General features: G+C 37.9%; 1 long non-coding RNA gene across 1 annotated transcript; it reads right to left on the bottom strand.

The window, feature by feature from the left end:
* Positions 1–5573: 5573 nt before the first annotated feature.
* On the bottom strand, positions 5574–21949 carry LOC131508671 (uncharacterized). Its single transcript, XR_009260094.1, has 3 exons — positions 21890–21949; positions 5777–5862; positions 5574–5633 (listed from the first exon to the last, which is right to left on the bottom strand). It is a non-coding gene; the product is annotated as an uncharacterized LOC131508671 (long non-coding RNA).
* Positions 21950–22029: the final 80 nt, after the last annotated feature.

Raw genomic sequence — 22029 nt, 5'->3', positions numbered from 1 at the left:
AGCACAGAGCCCAACACGGGGCTCGAACTCACCGACCGCGAGATCATGACCTGAGCCGAAGTCGGATGCTCAAACGACTGAGCCACCCAGGTGCCTCTCTATAAACTTTATTAAACGGGTTTATTTCCTATGTTGTTTATGCACCTATTTAAATTACACAAAAACAAAAGTTTAAATATTCTTTTAAAAACAAGAAAACAATGTCCACAAAAAAGAAAACCACATCTAAGACCCCAATAGAATAGATACAAGTCATGAAGTAAACCCCTATTACTTAATTTTCTATTAATCTGTAATTATAAAATACTTTTTGTAACCAACAACATTGACCCCAAGTTATTGTGAGATCTTTAAAGATTTTAAAATCACATAAGACCAGTGGGTATTATTTGGGTTATTTTTTATGTCTGTGAATTGAGTATTGCATTTATCAAGGTCCTACTCTGTGCTCAGGGATTCTATCCACACAACATTGTCTACAGATCCCTACTCCAGATTTACATTACTGCACCAGCCTCCCTCCCTCCTTGCCTATGGATCCTTACTAGTATACTCATAAGCACAGTGATCTTCACAAAATCCCAAACTGATCATTCAGATTCCCTGCTGACCACCCTTTATGGCTTCCTGCTATCAAGATAAAATAGGAGTGCCTGGGTGGCTTAGTCAGTTGAGCGTCCAACTCTTGGTTTTGGCTCAGGTCATGATCTCACGGTTTGTGAGATGGAGCCCCATGTCCGGTTCTGCTCTGACAGCATGGAGCCTGCTTGGGATTCCCTCTCTCCCTCTCTCTCTGCCCTCCCCTGTTCATGCACTCTAGCTTGCTCTCTCTCTGTCTCAAAAATAAATCAACTTCAAAAAAAAAAGATAAAAGAAAATGTTCTCAACATTTCATGCAAACCCTTTTCCCCTGACTACTTAACCAACCTCATTTCTTCATATGCACACCCTAAACTCTGATGTTAACTACCTATTATTTCCTAAGCACAAATTCATTCTCACCTTTTGGCCTCTGTACATATACTTTGTAGTAAGGAAGGATCTGTGATTTTCTCTACTATTAAGCTGTGGTTTTTAGGGGTTTTTGTTTGTTTATTTTTTGTTTTAATCACAAAGGCTGTTGGATTTTGCTTCCTGTCTTTTCCGCATCAGTGGGGATGATCCTGTATTTTCCTCCTTAGGCTCTATCAATAAGGTAAACTGCACTTTTACGTTTCCTAATGTTGAAACCACATTTTTACCCTTGGAGTAGTTTCCATCTGGTCCTGATGTCTTCTATTTTGAATGAACTGCTGAATCCTGTTTGCTAGTGTTTTAGACAAGACTTCTGAATTAACATTCAATTAAGGTCAGCATGTAGCTTTGCCGTTCAGTGCAATTTTTGTTGGGATTAAGAATCCAAGTTATTCTAGTTTCATAAATGATATTTTGATATTTGCCTTCCTAAGTCTTTACTCTGGGTCAATTGATGTTGCGTTATAATTATTTTCTCTTTGCTAGATTTGCTCCATGAGCTTTTCTGGGCTCGGAACTTGTTTGGAGGGGGTTCATAGAACATTTTATGGGGGAGCTCTGTAACCACTTCCTCTCTAGTATGCATTAACTTCTTTATTTCTTCTATGAAACTAGTCTATTTTGTTCTTGGATTTGAATTTAAAATTTTCTTAACTGTTATTCTATTTGGTTGTATTTTTTTTCATGACTCCCGAGAGATCATTTCGAAGCCACTGCTTGAAAGTTGAAGCTCTCTAATAAGTCCTTTTATTATTTTTAATGTAATTTATTTATTCTAAGACAGAGAGAGAGAAAGCACGAGTGGGGGAGGGACAGAGAGAGAGAGAGAGAGAGAGAGAGAATCCCAAGGTGGGGGGGGGGGGGGGGGACTCGAACTCACAAACCATGAGGTCATGCCCTGAGCTGAAGTCAGACACTTAACCCACTGAGCGACCCTAGGTGCTCCACAAGTAAAGTACTTTTCAATTGATAGTTAGATAAAAAAGAAAGGTTTCACACAGTCTCACCACAAAGTAGAACATTAAACAATATCAACACCATTCCGAAGCAAATAACTACCATTCAACTTTCCTCCAGTTCCATCCAGACCTATGTAACTAATTCTTCTTCTGATCTGGAGTCAGCAGCTCACCTCCTGAAATCCTCTGCTGCAGCAATAACCCTGACTCAGTCCCCATATGTGGGGTGTCCGCTCCAGAAGCAGTGCCATCTGGCGCTGGCCCTACTTCGGGTATCAATTGTCCAGAGTGCTTGCTACAACCCTTACTGCCAACATTCGGAGAAACTGGTCTTATTTATCGTGTCTCCCGGGAGGTTTAATATTTGCTCCGTAACTTGTAGCAGGAGCTTAAGGAATAACAGGAGAATAATGCTGACACCCTATTGAGAGACAATATAAGATCAGAATGGAGGAAGATAGAATTCCTTAGTGGGGCATAAAATATAACTGTACCACATGGAGTCAGTTAACGCTTACTCTGAGGGTAAGACGACATTACAACCAGTGAGGGTATTTGCATACCTTCCAGACTTTCGAACCTATCCTACGAAGCATATGTTAAGATTTTCAACAATGACAAGTATATTTTATTCCTAGAAACAAACTTTTCTTAAAAATAAGTTTGTTAACAAATACTGTGCTAGAGTTTTCACATGACTTATCAGAATATTTTTATATATTAGCTGTAAACATAATATACAGGATATATATATTTATGTTAAAATTATGGTCTTGGGGCACCTGGGTGGCTCAGTCGGTTGAGCATCTCACTCTTGATTTCAGCTCAGGTCATGATCTCTTGTCATGTGAGTTCAAGCCCCAAATCGGGCTCTGTGCTGACAGTGTGGAGCCTGCTTGGGATTCTCTCTCTCCCTCTATTTCTCTCTGCCCCTTTCCCACTCGCTCCCATGCATGTGCTCTCTCTCTTTCTCTCTCTCAAAATAAACATTAAAAAAATAAATAATAAATAAATATTTAAAAATAAAATAAAATAATAAAATAAAAATAAAATAAAATAAAATAAAATAAAATAAAATAAAATAAAATAAAAATAAAATGATGGTCTTGATAAAAATACTTCTCAGGTGCCTGGGTGGCTTAGTTGGTAAGCCCCGACTCTTGAACTGGCTCAGGTCGTGATCTCATGGTTCATGGGATCAAGCACCAAGTAGGGCTCCACACTGACAGCTCAAAGCCTGCTTGGGATTCTTTCTCCCTCTCTGTCAGCCTCTCCCCACCCTCTCTCTCAAAAAAATAAATAAACATTTTAAATATTACTTCTCATTGCCTTATTGAGCTCATGAAAAATATGGAAAATATCAATGTTTTCCAGACCTGCTGAATTCACTGTCCCTCCTTACTCATGCATACCTTCCCTCATGGTTACAAATTACTAGAGTGAGACTTTGGTGTTACCTCACAGCCACTTTTAATTTGGGACCTGATTTTAGAAAGCCAAATCAAAAAGGCTATCAGAGAAGACTTATTATTATATCAATAGATGAGTATAAGTCAGAGGAACCTCAGGACAAGAAACCATTGCTGTCTTGTCCATACAATTAATATGTTAGACAATATTCTTCAAATTAAACAAACCCCCAATTATTATAGATTTGATTTTTCATGGAAGTCAGAACTTTTGTTCAAAACAATTCAAGAACATGATAAAGTTAATATCAAAAGCACAATAAGTCAACAGTTTCTCAGGACATGAGAGTGTTCTGCTGAGAACCTCTGTTTTCTGGACAAATATCAGAACACTGATATTTGCTGTGTTTAAGAACAATTTTCTCCCGAAGGTTTTATTCCTTTCCCTTATTTATCAGTTACTTTGATTAATAATGACAATATACATATGCACATTCTTAAAATACATACACATGTAATAAAACATAACAGTAGCTTGAAGCATACCAACTTTAAGCATATTATGAGTAACTCGTATACCACACAGAATTTATCACTTTATTTATAATATACTATGTTTTTAGAGACAAGAAAAATACGCAAAACATTGCTTTGTGACTACTTTGATTTTCTCTCTTTATAGGCCTTAACCTCCCTTAGAAAATATCCAAACAATCAAAACTTAATCGATTTAAAACAATACAAAATGGGGGCACCTGGGTGGCTCAGTCAGTTAAGCCACCGACTTCAGCTCAGGTCATGATCTCACGGTCTGTGAGTTCGAGCCCCGCATCGGGCTCTGTGCTGACAGCCCAGAGCCCGGAGCCTGCTTCAGATTCTGTGTCTCCCTCTCTCTCTGCTCCTCCCCCACTCACGCACTCTCTCTCTCTCTCTTTCAAAAATGAATAAACGTTACAAAAAATTTAAAGCAATCCAAAATGGTGGAAATTCTATATATTTTTTGATATCTCAGAGTAACACAATCACTGTTTGTAAAACGGCTGTCAGAGGGAGAAAACACTTACCGATCTTGCCTGGTCACTGAGTTCCTCCAAAGGCCGATGAACATAGAGGATCAAGCAGTTTATTTGGGAGGTGAAGGAAACAGGGACAGAGGGTGGAGGAGGGACACCTGTTAGAGGAAGTCATCTGAGGGTCGTGACCACCCGCTGACCCACCAGCTGGGCCTGGGCAACGGGGCTTCCTCACCCCCTCCTTGTCCTTGGAATGCACGCTTGCTGGCTCTTCCCACGGTGGGAGCCCTTTTCCAGGATGCAGCCTTGAGAGAGCAGTGCGGGGTGGAGACCGTCTGGTGCAGGTTCCAAACTCTCTCGGGAGCTTTCTGTGTGAAATCTCCCATAGCTGGAGGGCAGGGAGAGACCGGAAGAGAGAGGCAGGGCCTCCAGGCTGGTCGGTGGCAATTTTAATCAGCAAAGGAAACTTACAAATAAGGCTTGGGGGGGTGGGGGGGGAGGGCAGCAAGAGGAGTGGTTCCCCACACCTGCCCTCCAAACCTTAAGAGCTTGTAGAAAGGCCTTAACTGGGTGCGGTCACATATACCAAGCAGGTGTTCTCAGCATCACAAGGCTGTCTCGAGGCTGTGTCCTTGGAGCAGCCTCTGAGAGCAGGAAAGGCAAGCCGGAACTAAGTTCCAAAGATGGGGGGTTGGGGGGAGAAGCCTCCCGGTGCCGGGGTCCAGCCCAAGGGTCATCCCCTGGTTGTGTGGTTTCAGTGACCTTTCCCAACGTGCAACGTGTGACTGAACTCTGCTAAAGCTTCTACACAGGGGCACCTGGGTGGCTCAGTCGGTTAAGCGTCCGACTTTGCTCAGGTCACGATCTCACAGTTTGTGAGTTCGCCCTTGGTCAGGCTTTGTGCTGACAGCTCAGAGCCTGGAGCCTGCTTCAGATTCTGTGTCTCCCCCTTCTCTGCTTCTCCCCCATTCTCTCTCTCTCTCTCTCTCTCTCTCTCTCTCTCTCTCTCTCTCTCAAAAATAAGTAAACATTAAAACATATTTTTAAAAGCTTCTATATAAACTTTGAAAATTCTATCTGGCCGGTGCGGGGACCTACTTGCCTTGCAGCGGAAGGACACAAGCCTTGTATATAGATCCCCTTGCTTGTTAAACTTGCCTACCTACCCATCTAGGGTGGCCTGCCTCTGTCTTCCCTCTCTCCTTGCCCTCTGTGTACTGGGCAGTTGCAGATTCCTCCTGAGAACCACCAAGGTTGCAAGCCAACAAAAGAGGGAAGGTAAGACAATTAACAAACTGCTTTATCAAGCCAGGTATCACCCTGGCTCAATGCAGCTTAAATTCTGCATATTAATTTCTGGGAGTCGGTGGAGAGCACATACCTCTGTGTTACCACACCCAAAGGGTATTAAGTCATATCTAGTGGGTGAATTACGTGTGGCTGATCTTGGTGGGATCTCCAAGTTTTCTATAAGAAAAAAAGTAGTAACAATAAGTTAAATTTCTACTTACAATAAGATATAGGAGTGAGTCCAATTTAAAGAACCATGAGCTTCCAGAATAGAAAAGGAAGGCAAATTATCTTAATTCAGATTATTGTATGGTAATTGAAATTTTTGACTGGGTAATACTGGTTTCATTAAAAAGCAAACTGTTTTGGAGGGGTGCCTGGGTGACTCAGTTGGTTGAGCCTCTGACTTCTAGTCAAGTCGTGATCTCACGGTTGGTGAGTTCGAGACCAGCATCGGGCTCTTTGCTGACAGTTCGGAGCCTGGAGCCTGCTTCAGATTCTGTGCCTCCCTCTCTCTCTGCCCCTCCTCTGCTCATGCTCTGACTCTCTCTCCTTCAAAAATAAATTAACATTTGAAAAAATGAAAAAAAGGAAACATATCATGGTATATTTCAAAATGCACAGCTTTCAGGATGCTGCTGTTATTCAGACTTTCAGAAAACTCTTGTTACTTGTGACTTAGTGTATCTCAGAATGCAAAGTTTTTAGAAATATGTTTTCTGAATTACAATATATGCTAATAGTGTCCAAATGGCTGGGGGGAAGGAAAATATATTAATTTTTCTCTACTATTTTCTTAATGATGACAATATTTTCAAATGAGAAAATATAGTAATTGACATGTAATAGAAAATATTTACATGCTCTAATCTTCTGTCACAGCATATATTTTTAAATATTTTAAGTATGATGAAAGATTAACATTTAGGTCAATATGTAATGCTGAAATGGCAATATCCATGAAAATAACTCATTCGGGTGATTACAGGATGAACAAATAATATTTATAAAAAGCTACTTTGCTTGTGGTTAAATTAGCTCATGCACGAGCCCTGAAAAGTATTGGCAAATAACTATTCCTCTGTCTGCTAAATAATAAATGTATTTTGCAATTACAATAGTACACTGGATTTAAGATAAAGTAAAATGTTAAAGAGAGAAAAATAAAACAAAAATGTACTCAGGAAAAATCTAGAAAACATGCTTCCCAATGCACCAAGAATATTTAAATTCTAGGTTTCACACACAGTGATTCCCTAGGTACTGTATTATCTTCCAAGTCTTCAGATGGTCTCAAAAATTTTACTACACGTAGGTTTCTTAACTATAAGCAGTAAAAAAGGGATTAACTCCAATGTCAGGCCTGCTCTTGTTTTGGTAAATTAATTTTTATGGGAACACATCCATACCCATTCACTAATGTTTGCCTATGACTGCTTTTGTGATACAATGGCAGGCTTGAGTAGTTGTGATAAGGACTGCAAGCCCAGAAACCTAAAATATTTCCCATATGGCCCATTACAGAAAAAGCTTTCTGATTCCAATTCCGTGTTAATGAAAACAATTTTAAAACTGGATAGACCATAGTAGGGCTGATTGAGAATGTCTAAGAAAAACTCATCCTCGGCTATTTATTTATTTACTTACTTACTTTTCTTCTCTGAAGGTCAAACAATATTACTTTATTTATACACTAAGATTTATGTTGCATAGGAGCCAGACTTTAAACTTTAATACCAACTGTTGTTCCAATGAGCTATTTTCATTATATATGAAATTACTTCTAAGTTTTAATATAGACGTATTAATTAGCTATTGCTGTGTAATAAACCCCCTGAAAACTCAGTGGCATACAAACATAAGCATAGTTAGGGGTCTGTAGGTCAGATGGCAGGGGTGCACATTGGGGTACATCTATGGATCTTTGGTGAATTTATGCATGTACTCGTAGGCAGGTGCAGGTCAGCTGGGTAATGGGTAGGCGAGGATGACCCCACCTTCTCCTGAGTATGGGCTCTCATCCCATCGCTTCTCATTGTTTGGCAGAGATCCCAGAGGCAACAGACACGTGAAAAGCCTCTTGATACCTTAGTTCAGAATTGAGGGTAAATTAGAGAATTGGAGAACTTTTGCAATCAATCTACCATACATGATAACCATTACAACTAAAAGATTTTTGTAACATTCTGGGGGGGAGCAAAAAATGTACAAAATGTACAAAGTACATGCCAGGCAAAGAGTGTTAGAGAATTTGGACCATTTTTGTAATCAACCTACTACCAATGTCATAACTTACACCTGAATAATTTTACATCACTTTTTTTCTGGAGTAAGTAAATGTTTCACATTTCCTCATGACCTTGTTTCCCTTGAAATACTATGGTATTTTTGGAAATTCTAAACTAAATGTTTAGGATATTTGTTAATGGTTTTAATTCATAGATTTATGTTTTCCTTCTGTGATTTGAAAGGTAAGATTTTTATGCCACAGGTAAAACTTTTTAGAATCCAAGCTGCAGATAAAATTTGTCAAAACCATAGCTATCCACACCTTCAATCAAAATCTATCCCTTTAGCATGCTTAGGAAGCTGGGGTATTTCTAAAACAAGCAGATTATTGGGTTCTAGCCATGGAATTTTTATTTATTATGTCTAAAATGGAATCCTGCTTTTGCTTAAGAGCCATTACTCTAGAAGTCTAATATGTCTGAGTACTTCATTTAGTTCAGAATAAAACTGTATTCAAGAAACATAAAACTTATTAGAGAACTTGCTGGTGGTACTCTGCTTTATATAAACCATTTGAAATCAGGGTCACTGTGTCAACCAAAAAAACATCAACCACAGAAATCATAGGGGTATATCTAGAAACCACAGCAATTTATTTTGGAGCACTGCCTCTTTAATTAATACGGCATTGATATTAAAATGCAATCAGACTTATCCCTAGGTGGCAGTGCAGAAGATACTCTTTTCTATCGGAGACAGAAGGTAGTATTTTCTATCAGAGAAAGCTAGTGTCAGGGGCCAGAGCTCAGCGGGCAATGGGCGAACAGGAAGGGAACTTTGCCTAACTAACAGGATAATGGAATATGACAGCATGAGCAACAAAATTTGAATAGGATTTTATATTTCATTTAAAAGTTATTTCCTCATTTGTTCTTTTAAGTTTGCCTTATTTATTTATTTTGAGAGAGAGAGAGAGAGAGAGAGAGAGAGAGAAGACAGAGAGCAAAAGAGAATCCCAAGCAGGCTCCACATTGTCAGTGCATAGCCCAACATGGGGCTCAAACCCAGGAACCACAGGATTATGACCTAAGCTAAAATCAAGAGTCAGACACTCAACTGATTGAGTCACCCAGGCACCCCAAAAATTGTCTTCACATTTGATACTCAAAACAACACAAATGAAATAGTTGCCATTGTATTTTCACATAACAGATGGGGACTCTAAGATCACAGTGTTTCCAGTAAGTGCTTGCCCAAGGTTCCACAGTAGGAAAAAAATGCTCAAGACAACGCTCATCTTCAGACTCTGATTGGCTGAATTATATTATGCCTGTAGTAAAAACCATAAGTGAACACATAAACAAAGTCAGGTTTATTTATTTAGCTTCGGCAAGGTTGAACACAATCCAGTGGAAATTGGAGCATCTCAGTAAGAGGGACTGAGAAACGCATTCATAGAGGGTTGTCTGCCTGGCTCAGTTGATGGAGCTTGCAAATCTTGATCTCAGGGTTGTGGGTTTGAGCCCCATGTTGGGTATAGAGATTACTTTAAAAAATCTTCAAAAAAAAAGGCATTTGTAATAAATTTGGGCCTATGCTAGATAATTCTATGGAAAGTGGTTTAAGGAAGCAGGAGCCAGTCCTGGACTAAAGTTTTCAAAAGGAGAAGCAGGGTTACACTAATAATAACACAAATAATGATGCAATCAGTTATGTGTCGTAGAATTGATATATTACTACACATACATATGCCATAAATGTATGTATGATTCTATAAATAAAATTATATATTCATTATATATTTTAATGTGTATTTTCTATAAATGATGTACACTACATAAAATATGTCACTATTATAGAATATATTATGCATATTATAACATATAACATTAAAGTAGTATCATGGTTAATATGTTATTATTACTATCATAATTTTTACTAATATTTGTCCCGGATGCTGAAGGAATAAAGTGAGGCTAGCAAGGTCATTGGTAACAAAACAAACATCATTCATGTCAGACAGAAGAAGGAGATATTTGGGCATCTCTGTGGTTATGAAATGACCTCTTTGTCTCATTCCGTGTACTCGCAGAGTCATTTCTGTCTGCCTTGTTGATGCTGTGTTCAAGATCACTTGGGGAATATAAAGGTTTAGCTGCCATTTAATGCAAGCTGAGTAGTTTTTACAGATTCTTAATGGGTAAAGTACTTAAAGACCTTTCTAATAATAAACAAATGCAATAATAGAACCATTTTTATAAGGTAACAAAATACACCGGTTAACAGAATTAACAGAACTCAATCAGATACAAATTATTTCGAGGAAGAAAAATTCTATGTACTACCTATCTTTTTTTGTTATCCGAGTGTAATTAACATATAGTGTGACATTAGTTTCAGGCGTATGATACAGTGATTCAACAATTCTATACATTATTCAGTGCTCATCATGATAAGGGTACTCTTAATCGCATTCACCCATTTAACCCATTCTCCATATGCACCTCCCATCCAGTAACCACTAGTTCTCCATATTTAAGAGTCTGTTTGTTTTTTGTCTCTCTTTTTCTTTGTTTTGTTTCTTAAATTTCATGTATGCGTGAAATCATACGGCATTTACCTTTGACTGACTTACTTCATCTAGCATTATACCCTCTACATCCATCCATGTTCTTTGCAAATGGCAAGATCTCATTTTTTTTATGGCTGAGTAATATTCTGAGAGAGAGAGGGAGAGGTAGAGAGAGAGAGAGACATAGATATATACATAGATAGATCACATCTTCTTCACCCATTCTTCTATGGATGTACACTTGGGTTGCTTCCATACCTTGGCTATTATAAATAACACTGCAATAAACATAAGGGTGCATGTATCTTTTCAAATTAGTATTTTGTTTCTCTTTGTGTAAATCCCCAGTAGTGGAATTACTAGATCATAGGTAGTTCTGTTTTTAACTTTTTGAGGAAACTGCCTACTGTTTTCCACAGTGGTTGCACCAAACTGTATTCCCAACAGTGCATGGGGGTTTCTTTTCCTCCATATCTTCACCCAACCCACTTATTTCTTGTGTTTTTTTTTTTTTTAGCCATTATAACAGGTGTGAGGTAATATCTCATTGTGGTTTTGATTCGCATTTCCCTGATGATGAGTGATGTTGAACATCTTTTCATGTATGTTTGTCATCTCTGTGTCTTCTTTGGAAAAATGTCTTTTCATGTCTTCTACCCATTTTTAAGTGGCTTATGTGTTTTTTTTTTTATGTTGACTTGTAGAATTTATTTATATATTTTGGATATTAACCCTTTATGGGTTATATCATTTGCAAATATCTCCTCCCATTTTTGTGGATTCGGGTCTCCCATTTAGGTCTTTAATCTATTTTTAGTTTATTTTTTGTGAATGGTGACAAAAAGTGATCCAGTTCATTCTTTTGCACGTAGTTGTCCAGTTTTCCCAACAGCATTTGTTGTTTGCCTCCTTTATCATCGATTAATTGGCCATAAAAGCATGGATTTACCTCTTGACTCTATTCTGTTCCTTTGAACTATGTGTCTATTTTTGTGCCATGTACTGCTTATCTTTAATGAAAGCATAGTAGTTTATATAGTTAGACCAAAACTTAATTGATTTTCATTGTAACCAAGTACTTTGTGTTGTTGTTTTTGTCGTTTTATTGACACACATAGTCAAAGCAGATGCAAAGATGTCAGGGCCTGGATACCGGAAATAAGTAAATAAATCAAGGCTCTGTGGGGATGCCAATAAATTGTGAAGTTAAGAGTTTTTAAAAGGATGTTGTTAATGTTATCAAAGAGAGCAACATGACAGATACAAGTCAGAAAATCAGGAGCTTAAAATGAATGAGCACTAAGCTAAGGCAAACAACATATGATGAGATGTTTCTTAAATTTAAAATTAACCATCTCACACTGAACATGATCAAAAAACAAAAACAATTATTATTTATAAAGACAAGCAAGAAAGTTGGCAACTGTACAAGAGAAACACGGTTCATAAAGAAGAAATTAATCTAATCAAAAGATCACCCACAAACAGTCCTCAGTCTTTGTATTATTCAACATACTAGCCAGTTTGGAAAATTCTATTGTAATATCCAGATGTAAGATATTCTAGTGTTTCATGTCCCTGAAAGCTAGACTTTACTTTTTGATATCCTTCATCTCGCTCAGTTTCACACAAACTTTGATTTCTCTAAATAAAAACATTATAACGCATCAAATTAATCAAATCAAATAATTGAATCACTCAGAACTCTAATTACTTTGATTAGACCCTTAAATTATAAGGTAGCTTTTCATTATCTAATCAATTAATGTCACCTGTCTACAAAAACAAATAAATATGGAAGGGCGTTTTAGTAAGTTCATTTTACTAAATGTATTATTGTATATTCATTAAATGATAATTAGAAAATTTCCTACGAAAACAACATTATGTTTAAAGTCTAGAATTTTTGTGGAAAATGATCTTTCTTATTCTCTTTGGCCCAATACATTTTTGCTGACACTTGAAGAATCCGCATTTAAAAATAGTAACACCTAAGATAAAAACAAATGCTGAGGAGGCCAGTATTCCTTTATTTTAAGGAAAATAATATTGAAACATCCTGAAGCAAGTCTTGATGGTCTATGTTACAGGATATTTGACGTGTATACAAGAATAAAATTTGTAAGATGTGTTCTGTAGAATATAGAATACCCTGATCTGCTACATCATCACAATATGAAATGCTTTTCAATTAAAAAAAGTCTCTATATTTTTACCAAAGAACATATGGAAGTTGCAACTAATAAAGAGTGGCTCACAGCCCTAGCTTCACATAAGATCCACCTGTATTAATACTAATGCCCCACCCCACACACGCACACAAAACAATGTTCCCAGGTGAACTCTGTCCCTTCCTAATTAATTTTGAAGAATGGAAGTGCATGTTATTCCTGATTTCCTGGTATTGACAATGGAGGATTAGAAGCTGAGTTCTAAGGCATTAATTGGTCCATATTCTAATGTCAAAGGATCAGCTAGTGTGGCACCTGACAGCAGTCCAGGGGCTGTTGATACTTGTCATTTCAAGCAGGACCAGAGATAAAAACCCCACCTCACCCTCCTCACCTCTGCCAACCTCTGTATCAATCGACTGTTGTTCAACCTTGCTGTTTCTCCTTTACTTTTTGGGGTATCATATGCTATATTTCTTTATATTTTCTCCACCTATTTAATGCACATATTATTAAAATGTAATTTAAATCAAATTATGGCTTTATCCATCACTTTTGCTCTTGCTTCTATTCAATCAATGTTAGCTGAGTCTTACTCTGTATTTTAGAAATGTCTTTGTTTACCCTTCCTCCTTTTTATTGGAAACTATCCATTTTCCCTCCTGTCTGGGGAGGGTAGTTAGTGGTAAATTCTATTCTGTTATCTAAAAATGTCCTTACCTTCCTTCTTTCCTAAAAGATCTTTTATCGGGAATAGAATTCTAGATAAACAGATATTTTTTTTCACTAATTCAATATAGATGTAATTCTATTATGTTCTACCTTCCCTGTTGCTATTGAGAGGCTTTTAGTCTATCCATACTCTGAAAATGACCACATCTCCAAACTTATCCACCAGCTTAACATCTTCTCTTTGGCTTTGCTCCTCTACAGTTTCTCTGGGATGTATCTAGGCTAAGATTTGTCTCTCTCTGTGTGTGTGTGTGTGTGTGTGTGTGTGTGATTCTGAAGTTTTAGCTTCTTCATTCCTTTAATTTTCTAGATCGTTCTAGATGTCCAGAGATCCAGATCACCGTGCTTCTTATTCACCTTATTTGCTTCACTATATTAAGCAAACTCTAAATGTTATCACTGCCATATATGGTACAATTGACCATAACGTCAGAATTCAAGGTTTCTGGAGTGTGGCAGAAACCCTCTGAGTGAAAGTTAGTTCTGGCACTTGCTTTCCTCCCAGGGATTTTGCTTTCACTATGTTTTAGATCTTAAAATTTCTTATTTTAATGCCCACTGATCAGTACACTCTTCTTCTTTAAATGTATTTTATCCCATATATTACTTGTTTTAATTTGCAGGGTCACGGAAAATATCAAATACAACAATGCATAGATATTTGAGAACCAGGAGACCCGACTCTTTATAAAGAGGATTATGATAAAGAGGAAGATAGGGACTCCCTATGTGAGGAGGCAGAGCTTGCAGGGTGTTTAAAGCTCCCTCCCCTTTGCTCCTATTTCCCTCCATGGGCAGATAAGAGACAGGGCAAGGTGCTGTGTTAGACTTGTTCTCCTTCATTCAAAGTCCTGACTTAAGACTTCTCCTGTAGGATAACGATGGTTCAGAACAAAACCAACAAGAAGGAATGTTCAATCACACCATATAAGTAGAGTCCATTGTTTTCATTTTTCCCTTCCCAAAATACAACCCTAGGAGAAGTCAACAGAGAAGAAGCCTGTATGTGAGATAGATGAATCCACATCCCCACCTCTACTGCATCACAGTCTCTCCAAACCATGAATCACAGAGGCACCTTTGAATTAAAAGTGAAACTGAATAAAAATGCATTAAAATTGAATCAAAAGTGAAATGGAATCTCCTAATAATTAAACTACCTAAAACTGTGAGATTGAACTGAGCTGTTGCCTCCTATCATTTGGTTTCTCAGAGTTCATTTCATATTTCTGTGTGCACATCATTGGGCTGACTTGGATTAGGTGCCTATCCCATGGTCAAGGTGCAGCGAGCATTGACACTGATTCTCCTACCAGGAGTACATGATGTGGGGAAGGGGTATTTCAGTAAGGGGATAGCACCATAGACACAAAACACAAAGGGAAAGAGATCATGGCAGACAGGAGCACCACATGTCCATGACAGATCACATTAAATTAAGATGTTACTGGAATATGGAAAAGGACTGTAAAGTTTGTTATATAGAAACAAATACAGATATAGATATGATATGATGGGGGAGTAATATGGCTGTGCACAAAAGGGACTCCAAGATATTAGGGACTTATAAATTTAACCATGAAAGTAACTTGGACAAAATTGTGAATAGACTAGTTTGAAAAAAGGCAAAGTCCAGATTTTTTAATTTATTTATATTTTTTAATGTTTAATTATTTATTTATAGAGAAAGAGAGAGAGAGAGAGAGAGAGAGAGGGAGGGAGGGAGAGAGAAATCCCAAGCAGGTTCTGCGCTGTCAGCGCAGAGCCTAACGCGAGGTTGGAACCTGTGAACTGTGAGATCATGACCTGAGCCACAACTCTCAAAGGTGCCCCTCAAAGGTCCAGAGTTTATATGGGATGTTAAATTTGTGATGAGTACATTAAGAAAAAGAAACAAATGCATCTTGGGGATAAAAAATGCAAAAGTTGGGACGCCTAGGTGGCTCAGTCAGTTAGACTTGGTACTGGCTCAGGTCATGATCTCACGGGCTCATGAGTTCCAGCCCTGCATCAGGCTCTGGAATGACAGTGCAGAGCTTGCTTGGGATTCTGTCTCTCCCTCTTTTTCTGCTCCTCCCCCACTCATTTTCTCTCTTCTCTCTCTCTCTCTCTCTCTCTCTCTCTCTCTCTCTCAAAATAAATAAACTTTAAAAATGCAAAAATTAAAATGGCTATCTATCTTACTGTCTTTAAAATCACATAAATAACGACAGTAGTTTGGTTTTTTTAATATGACATTTATTGTCAAATTGACTTCCATACAACGCCCAGTGCTCATCCCAACAGGTGCCCTCTTCAATGCCCATCACAAATGCCAGTAGTTTGAATAACTATATTATACACAGGCATATACACAAATGTGTGTTTCTGTGTTTTTAAGTTAGGATTACACATTTCCTATGATAAAATACAACTTTCTTAGAAGCAAAGAAATTATTTATCCTGAATAAGTAAATAAATATTTCAATGCTATAGCTATTAATAAATAAATTGATTGATTAATTAACGTTAAATTGTGTAGGAGTTCTGATTTGACTTTTTTAAGCAGGTATGATCAGTGTTCTAGAAAACTGGTCATTGGCAAATAATAGAAAATAGAAAAGAGTACTTTGAAACCCATTGTATTTTGTTTATTTTATTTGATTGTCTCCTTCCCACTCTTCTAAGGCAGAACGGAAGAGCTCTTTCCCGATGTCAGCCAATAGCAGGCATTTTGCCAGACAGGCAAAGTGGAGGTAATATCATAAAGGGTAATGACTAAATTTATTCTAGAGCCTCTGCTTCTATAGCTTTGGAAAGAAAGTGATTCATAGCTGAGAAATCAGAATAATGCAATAAAAAATCCCTGTGGTACCATTCTTGACCTTTAAAGCCAGTACACATTTACAGAATGGAAAATTGAGCAGGAAGCATGCTATCAAACACTTGCCTAGTGGTGGTTGGTGCTTCACCAGCTAGACAGTGTTCCTTATTAATATTTCAGAACCTGATGGAGGAGGTGCCCTTTGTAACCAAAGATCATATCAAGAACCAGAAAACAGAGTGCCTTGAAGGAAGTCAACCCCAAAAGTACTAACCTAGTTACCACAGAATATTTTTTTTTAATTTTTTTTTAAACGTTTATTTATTTTTGAGACAGAGAGAGACAGAGCATGAACGGGGGAGGGGCAGAGAGAGAGGGAGACACAGAATCGGAAACAGGCTCCAGGCTCCGAGCCATCAGCCCAGAGCCCGACGCGGGGCTCGAACCCACGGACCGCGAGATCGTGACCTGAGCTGAAGTTGGACGCTTAACCGACTGAGCCACCCAGGCGCCCCAAGAATATTTTTTTAAAAAACCCAACTTGGAAATACTTTTGAGAAACGTTTCAGAAAAAAACTTTTCAAATGGTGGATTTAACTCGGAAGCTTCAAAAGCTGTCATGTATTAGGTATTGAACTGCAAGAACAGAAAGACATTGATGCTGATATATGTACAGAAGTTTCTTTTGTGCAGATAGATGATCTTACGAATACTCGCGAAACTAGAAAACATGCTCGTCCAAGGTGCATGCATCTGGAACTAGAAAGTTAGAAACCGAAGCCATCCTTTCTTTCAATTTCTACTTCTCACTGGATCGTCTAATGAACTCTCCTAATTCTCGCCAAACACAAACTTGATGAGCTTTGCCTTTGCTTATCTCCAATGTTTCAGCAGGCCATCACATCCACTCTGGCTTTATATCTAAAAGACCCTCAACACTTAATATAACCTAATTAGCCTAGACTCTAAGGTTTCTAGCCCGAATCCTTGCAGAGTCAGAAAGATTCACCCATCATACCATATAGATTAGGTTTCTTGGGTCAAAACTCCACTCCTATTATGCTGTTAAAAGAGTTACATGCTTTAAAAAAGTGGTAAAAATAGGTGCAATTTCATTTGGCTACAGATTATATACTACAAAGGGAGTATAGATAGGGAAGCACTTGTCAGCTTCTCTGCTAAGCTTAGCAAAGTAAAGTAGATTTAGGGTAGAAAAGAGATGACTGGTTTACCAGTCTAAATCCAGTGAGGTAATTTATTTTACAAATCAATGAGGAGGTATGTTGTGATTTCCAAAGTAAACACTCTGAAAATATGTATAGAACAAGTATACTCCCTTGACTTTTTGTCTTTTTTAAGGATTATGAAAAAGAAAAGGAAAAAAGGTGGAAGGTGGCCCAATCGCTTTCGTAGAGTCCCTAGTCAAATTAGCAAATCCTTTGGAGAAAGGAAAAGCATCGTGGATCATCAGGAAAGACATGCTTTCTGAATGTAGATACAAGTAACAAGACCTTCAAAAGCAGAGTCTGATTGTCTTAGAGATCCACAGATTTTAATAATTCTCACAAACTAAGTCCATATTCCTGAGTGGGCCTCCAAAGTCCTCCCCACCATCTGGCCTCCACGAACTTTCCAACTTCAACCTCAGCCTTCTCCTCCTGACTGCCTGCTACACTGACTCGTTGTTGGTCCCTGTACGTAACATGTTCTTCATGCCTCCCTGGCCTGGAACACCCTGCCCTTCCCCTTCTATGTGATGAACCCCTGCTCATCTGGTCAACAGAAGATCAAACCTTCCTTTCTATAGGAAACATTCCCTGACTCCCACAGAAAAGCCTAGATGTTTCTTCATCCATGATTGCCACAGTGCATTTCACATAGCATTTAGAAAATAACGATGTATTTCTTTCTTTTGTCTTTATGTCTCCCTATAAAAAATTTCAAAGTCATTGTATAATTTACAGCCGACCATAATAACCAAAAATAATGAAAATATTAAAATAATGGTTCAGGTCTTCATCATTCCCCAAAATAGCTGTCTTTTTAAAAAACGTCTTCTCAATTCTTGAACAACTTGTTATCAAATAAATAAATAGAGCATACAGTATGTGTTCAACTGATGTCAAAACAGTGACCCCTGTTCTTTATCCCTACCCATGCCCTCTCACCCTGTGCAACCTGACTTTAGAATGACCCTGTGACCTGCCTTAGCCCTTAGTGTTCTTTTCTGCTGTCTCTCTTGGACCCCTGCCTGTAATGAGAAATAAGCCTGGGCTAACCTTCTAGGGCCTGAGGAACCACATGGAACTGAGCAAAGAGAAGTAGGCCCAGCCTAGGTACTCCCAGACCAGTGAGCTCCTACGAATCCAGCCACAGACTCATGACAAGCCCAGCCCAATCATAAAACAGTCAAACCAAAGTAGGCACATGTGTGATACTAACTTTTTATGTTTGGAGCCCCTAAATTGGGGGGTGATTTATTGCTCAAAATAACTGACACAAAACACTGCAGAATTTTAAAAAGAAAACTATCCCCTTACCTTAGAATAGGGAGCACATGCAGCAAAGATCAAAATTGTATTTAAATATTTTATATAGAATAACAGATAAAAGAATCAATATAAACCGGTATCTAAACTAGGTTAAAAATCATGTATTCTTTTTTATGGAAATATTTTTGTCACATTATTTCGTGAAAAACAGTTATCACTACATCGGGGTTTTACGTTCACATAAAAATAATCAAGTGTCATAATAAAAGTACTTTCTTCGTAAGAGCGTAAACACTTATATCAATATCCCATTTTTTTATACTGCCATCCAGAATCCAATTTTCTTGTAAAGTTATATTTAGGCTCACAAAAATGATTGAAAATGTATCTTCCTCATTTGATTGCCTGGCTTTGCCATTTCTAAAAATGAAAACTAAAACATTAGCATTGTTCTGCTCCTTTATCCTATTTTTTCTTTTCAATCTCTTGGATGAAGGACTTATTCAGATCAATATCCATGATTTATAAAGCTATTTCATTATCTGTAGTATTATTTGAAGATTAATAATCCTTCTCTTAAAATATTACTATCTAGAAACAAAGGTGAGGAAAAATCTGTTTATCTTATACGTAAATGTCACCACGCATAGCTAAAAAGAGTTCATTTGAATCATGCTTTCTATTTCACAGACTATAAAAGTCACATTTACTTTGTACTGTATGGGAACTTCAGTATTAATTTGATTAACTCCCTGCATTAGTCTTTTGTTTTTTAAATAAATCATAATGCATCTTCTTTTTCCTAAAGGAAAAGGGCAGAGATTCAAGGGCCTTGGCAAAGTTTTTTAAGATTGGAAAGTTTAGGGGCGCCTGGGTGGCTCAGTCGGTGAAGCGGCCGACATCGGCTCAGGTCATGATCTCGCGGTCGGTGAGTTCGAGCCCCGCGTCGGGCTCTGTGCTGACAGCTCAGAGCCTGGAGCCTGTTTCAGATTCTGTGTCTCCCTCTCTCTCTGGCCCTCCCCCGTTCATGCTCTGTCTCAAAAATAAATAAAATGTTAAAAAAAAATTTTTAAAAAAGATTGGAAAGTTTTAAAGTGTAAGGAAGTCAAACTAGATATTTCTGAATAATAATATTTATGTAGTAGGTGGAATTTGGAAAACTCAGAGCCAGGTATGAAAGAAAAAATGTGTTAACTATAGGAGGTTTTACACTGCACTTAACTTATCCTTAAGGCTTCAATCACAGACTGCAATGATTATCACTTATCCGTGGGATCTAAAAAAGCCAAACTCAGAAACAGAGAGTGCAATGGTGGTAACCAGGAGGCAGGGGTAGGGGAACTGGGGAGATGAGTACAAACTTGTGGGCGCATGGATGGCTCAGTCACTTAAGCGATCGACCCTGGATTTCGGCTCAGGTCATGATCTCACAGTTGGTGAGTTCAAGCCCCGCACTGGGCTCCACATCGACAGTACAGTCTGCTTGGCTCTCTCTCCTCCTGTCACTGCTCCTGTTTGTGTTCTCTCCCCCTGCCCCCCGCTCTCTCAAAATAAATAAATAAACTTTTTAAAAATCACGTAACTTAAAAAGAGTACAAATTTGTAACTACTAGATAAATAAGTCTGGAGATCGAGGCACAGCTTGGTGATTATAATCAATAATAATATAAACTTCAGAGTCACTAAGAGACTAGGTCTTCATGGTTCTCACCAGAAAAAAAGAAATGATAATTATTGATGTCATAAAGGTGTTCTCTAATGCTAAGGTAGTAATCATCTTGCGATATGTAAATATCAAATCAAAACCTTGTACACCTTAAACTTACTCAATGTTTTATGTCTATTATATCTCAATTTTAAAAATTGTCAGTCCAGCTCTGATCTCTTTACTGAGCTTTAAACCCAAGCATCTAATTATCCACCAATCATAAGTACACCAATTTGAGTACACTACAGATCAAACAAACCAAACCTTCCTCTTCCCCACAAGCCTTAATTCTGTGAGCAACATCGTGATTCTGTTCAAACACTTTGTTCATACCACAAACCTGGGAAGTAGCCTTGACTGTTGTTTTCATCAGCGTCTACCTTCTCTGTTTGAAGTCCTGCTATGTGTATCTCATAATTACTTCTCAAACTTGTTTGCTTCGCAATTTCATTGATCTAATTTAGGCTAAAATCATATCACTGAAATTCAAGCCACAGTTCTCCAAATGACCACTTGACTTTTATTGTAACCAAATCTGAATTCCACCATTTCCAGACCAGTGGATTTGGTGTTTTAACAAAATCCACCAGGGCCTGCATATTCCATGTCCTGATAACTCTCCATGTCCTTAACTCTCAGGGCACTGTGTTAAGCTACTCGCAAGTTCCATAATTCTGTCTCCTATGCGGGACTTTGCAAATTCAGTTTCTTCTTACTGGAACACTCTCACATACTCCTTCGTTCCTTGGAAAAATCCTACTTGGTTCCAGATACCATGTCCTCCCGGAAGTCTTCCTTCATGCATGAGATTGCATACGGACCTTCACATTGTCCCCAGAGCGTCCTGTGTTTCTCTCACATCACATCCCCACTCTCTTGCTTCCTTAACTGTATCTCCAATTAAGTCTTAGAGACTACAACTTTTTATCATCCAGCATATTAATAGCATGGTAATATCTCTAATGCTCCGCAAAGTTCCTGGCTCATAATGAAAGAACAAGTCAAGTTGGATAAATCAAATAATGAATAAAAAATATAATAATTTAAGTGGATAACCCTGATTTGTCCACTGAGTATTACGTTCCCTGTGTCAATTTGTTACACTGAGTATTTTTCTTAATAAACCCTACAAGATTAAGTATACTGGCTGAACCAATAAGACAGATTGTTATAGTAGAAAGAATCCTGAATCAAGTCAGGATAGAGGAGATCCAGTTTTGAGATATGTTTACAGCTGTGAAACCATCACCATAATCAAGACAGTGAACTTGCCCAAACCTTATCAAATTGTACACTTAAAGTAGTGTAGTTTAACGTATATCATATATACTTCAATAAGGTGTTTTTTAAGAATACCATTAAATTGGTCAAGGGAAAACAGTGAATACATGGGAGCTTTAAATATGATACATCAATATATAACGTGCATTCATTCATAGAGACAATCAGATGGCAACGGCATAACAGAAGAGTTGAATTGTTAAAAATACCACTCACCTTGATTGAGTACACGGTATGTTTCTTTCTACCATATACTCTTCTGTCCATCCTCTCCTGTAAAAGGTATCATAGCAATGCAGAGAAAGACACTTAATGTTTTCTTTGCTACCAAAGAACGTGTTGTAAGCCACTCCATG

The sequence above is a fragment of the Neofelis nebulosa genome, chromosome 1 (assembly GCF_028018385.1).
Source record: "Neofelis nebulosa isolate mNeoNeb1 chromosome 1, mNeoNeb1.pri, whole genome shotgun sequence".
In the NCBI taxonomy this organism is placed as follows: Eukaryota; Metazoa; Chordata; class Mammalia; order Carnivora; family Felidae; genus Neofelis; species Neofelis nebulosa.
This window is presented reverse-complemented; position numbering and strand designations above follow the sequence as displayed.